This window comes from Sander lucioperca, chromosome 2 (genome assembly GCF_008315115.2).
Source record: "Sander lucioperca isolate FBNREF2018 chromosome 2, SLUC_FBN_1.2, whole genome shotgun sequence".
NCBI lineage: Eukaryota > Metazoa > Chordata > Actinopteri > Perciformes > Percidae > Sander > Sander lucioperca.
In genome coordinates, this window is record NC_050174.1 from 27,132,062 (window position 1) to 27,135,876 (window position 3,815).

The 3,815-nt window shown below is 38.5% G+C and overlaps 1 long non-coding RNA gene across 1 annotated transcript in view; it reads right to left on the reverse strand.

Moving 5' to 3' along the window:
* Window positions 1–3,448, reverse strand: part of LOC118494615 — a 13,069-nt gene extending 9,621 nt beyond the window's left edge. Inside the window, exon 1 of the long non-coding RNA XR_004896730.1 lies at window positions 3,434–3,448. This is a non-coding gene — a long non-coding RNA (uncharacterized LOC118494615). The remainder of the gene's footprint in view (window positions 1–3,433) is intronic.
* Window positions 3,449–3,815: the final 367 nt, after the last annotated feature.

Here is a 3,815-nt window from a genome sequence, read left to right on the forward strand (position 1 = left end):
ATTTTCCCTTGTGTTTCCCTGTGTTCCTCAGCTATGCCTCTAGCTTTAGTATCCTTGTTTGTTCCCTGTGCTGCTCATCTGTCAGTCTGCCTGTCGACGATCTCTACAGCTACCTCTGCCTTCCACGCCGCCCTGATACTCTCCACCCTCCCTCTGCTGTCTCCAGTCACCCCCGCTCTCCAACAGATCTCCATCTACAGTAACATTGAAATAAACCTGTTAAACTTTACGTACCTTTGTGTCAGATTGGGTCGTTCTTACCACAACAGATACATCCAGGGAGTGTGAGGCAACAGCTGTCACAGTCTTTGCTGTGCACAATTACAATAAATAATAATATTAAATTAATTAACACATAATTCATGTATGAACATGTGATGATTTCTTATCTTGAACCTACACAGCTTTTATGCGTCAAAGGTCCCTCACTATGAATACTTTTTTCTCATCTTTCTATCTTCATGAGTATATTTACAAGAAGATTGTATTACACTGTGCATGCCATTTGTTGTGTATTTTGGGCCACTATCAGATCCGTAGTTGAGATACACCTGATAGATTGTAAGTAACTTTAGCTTCCGTTGTTGGTGTTAGCCATGCTGTTGGGCTAATAAATGCTTAAAATTACGTCATAGTCCAGGTTATCATTGTTATATCTAGTAACATGAAAGACTGAATGATATAACACCATTCACAATAGCTTAAATACATACAGAACCAGTCAAAAGTTGGACACACTTTCTCATTCAAGTGAATGGGAAAGTGTGTCCAAACCTTTGACTGGTACTGTACATGCACATACAAACTCAACATACATTCAGACACACACACACACACACACACACACACACACACGCACAGGCACACACATGTCTCTGGTCTCAGTCTCCCTGTCTCTCTTTCTACTCTTTGTTCTGGCTGTGAATCCAATCTCAGCTCAATCAGCACAAGTGCTGGTGTTTCCTTTTCCCTGCTGCACCCTGCACACAGATGTTAAGCAAGAAATAAAGGTCATGCAAGCATTCAAGTGTTACTGATCTGTTTCTCCTTTTCATCCAGTTATGGAGGCTGATTGAGGAAGGGGTTATCAGATGATACAGGAGCAGATAAAGCGGGCCTGAGGTGTGGGCCTGGATCTGATTAGACAGCCAACAGGTGAAACACCAGCATCAGGTCCGCTTTGAAAGATGAGCAGTGATCTCTGAAGACAGGGAGCAACATGACCAAGCTTCAGATCTGAATCTGTGACAGTGTCCTCCTGTTAGATAGTCATCGCAGACTTTCAACATCTGTAAAGACACAGCGCTGTAATTTGATTTGCCCTGATAGAAGGATCAAGCAGGCAGAGATAAAACACGCTGTACATGAAGTCATGTAGTAAAGCGTTGGAAAGTTTGAAAAACAATGCAACATGCCTTGCAAAGACTGTGAAAAGTATTTCAAAGGGAGGTATTGGTATAGTATATCTGTTACAAATTGGGTTTTAGGTGCATGAAACCTTTGAAACCCATAATTTTAGCAATTCTGCTCCAAAGAGTAAAGACATCTTCCTACAGCTCAAGTATGATCAAATACAGCAACACTGAACTGCTAGATTGTATATCTCATGAACAATATTTTCTGTACAAGAAAATTCATTTTATTTACAAATATTTGAGAATAACCCAATTTCTCAGTGTTGGACAGAGAAAAACTAAATTCTATGGAAAACACACACACACACACACACACACACACCCTGAGTCCACCATTGAGGCAGTCTGCCTGTAACGTGTGAACTGGAAAGATGAATGATCAAACAATGCTCAGCGACCTGCCATAACCTGCATGCTTAAATAACTCCAAACAGGTAAATACGTATTAACGTTACACAATCAAAAGGCATAGAGGAGAAGGCTGGCGTTCTCAGATGATTTTAGACGTCAGAGGTGATAAAAAAATGTTTAAAAATGCCGCATTGAACAAGCATAATCTTTTATTCTTCATGAGTATGTTTGTGCTTTTGACAGGTGTGTATATGTTATCTTTTGGATACACTGTACACGCGGCTTTGCAAACATTGTAATCACTCCAGCGTTTAAAGAAATTGTGCTGATAAGGATTTCCATTGTTTGTAATAGGGAGATTATCGCAAAACTATCCAGTGTGAGGATGATAAGGCTACTGCATGTGAGGCATTCTTCTCGAGCTAAAAAATCTAACAACAGTCCTTCTGTTCGGGTTGCAATGAAACAAAAGTTCAGTGAAGATGTTTGGTCTGTAAGTATTTCCCTCTAAATGGTTGCAAGGTCAGCCTTAGCATGACAAAGAGCTGGGATCTAATGAGGTAATACAAAGAGAGAAGATGCACCACAGAATAAGATAAAGTGCGTTTGAGAGATGGCGTAGACCATCTCAGATCACTTAACAGTGATATATGAACTACTTAGGCTCTACCACCTAAACAACATATTACTGGATTCTGTTGCATCTTCTGCTCTATTACTGGATCGCTGTTCCAGAGCAAGAATCCACTTTTCAACTCGAGTCCCACACTGTGATATCTATCTGACGTAAAAACAAGCATAGGTGCACGGTAAAACAGATTAGATAGTTTCATTATTGATTCACCACAATATTCTTAAGTTACTTTTAGAGCTCCTGAGCAGCGTCTGCAGGGCTAAATGATCGCACAATGTCATTATACTCTGATTTCACAGGCCTTTTCAGGTCCGTCTGTATTATTTCTGAGAATGTGCTGGCAAATAGATGAAAATAATGCATTCATGGCTGCAAAGTGGATCAGGAGGCGGATACATTTGTCAGCATCAATGCCACCTTTTTCCACACATTCTGGGGCTCACGTTACGGTATGCACAAAAGCAACTTTTTTATTTTTTTATTACACAAAAAATAATGCAAAAACACAAACAAACATAAAATATATACACATACCTACATTGGCTATAAACACATAGCAAACATCTTTCTACCTCATTTCATTTTCCAAAAAAAATAAAATACATAAATCCACACCAGGATACAAACAAACAGTATAACATTACTTTTATGGTTGGTTCAAACCTCTGCATCCCATCTTTAGATAGAGAATTCACTGAATCACAACAACATAAAAATTCTGATCAATATGTATGATCAAAAAGAAGAAAAAAAAACATTAGATCAGAGGGGGTCAACATTTGCTAGCCTTTGTCTCAATGATTAACTTGGGCAGTGGTGGAATGTAACATAACAGTAACAGTACATTTACTCCAGTACTGTACTTCAGTCCAAATGTTGAGGTACTTGTACTTTACTTGAGTCTTTTCTCTTCATGCCACTTTCTACTTCTACTCCGCTACATTTCAGAGAGAAATATTGTACTTTTTACTCCACTACATTCATCTGTTACAGCTTTAGTTACTAGTTACTTTACACATTAAGATTCCTGCACACAAAACACATGTAGTTTATAAAATCTGATGTTTGATTCTAAAGTAAACTAGCCAACAATATAACGACTACAAGTCCAGCTGAGATGATTAGACCATTAAACACACACCTGGTTGGAGCCTTTACACTTTTACAAGGTTTTAATACAACAACTACATTTTCCTGATGATACTTACAAACTTTGACTTAAGTAACATTTTCAATGCAGGACTTTTACTGTAACAGAGAATTTTTTACAATGTGGTATTAGTACTTTTACTTGAGTAAAGGATCTGAATAATTCTTCCACCACTGAAGTGAACTTGTTCAAGCTTCTACCCACTCTGCTCTTCAACTCGTTTTCACAAATACAGACCATACTATGAGGAGGTCTAACAAAAACA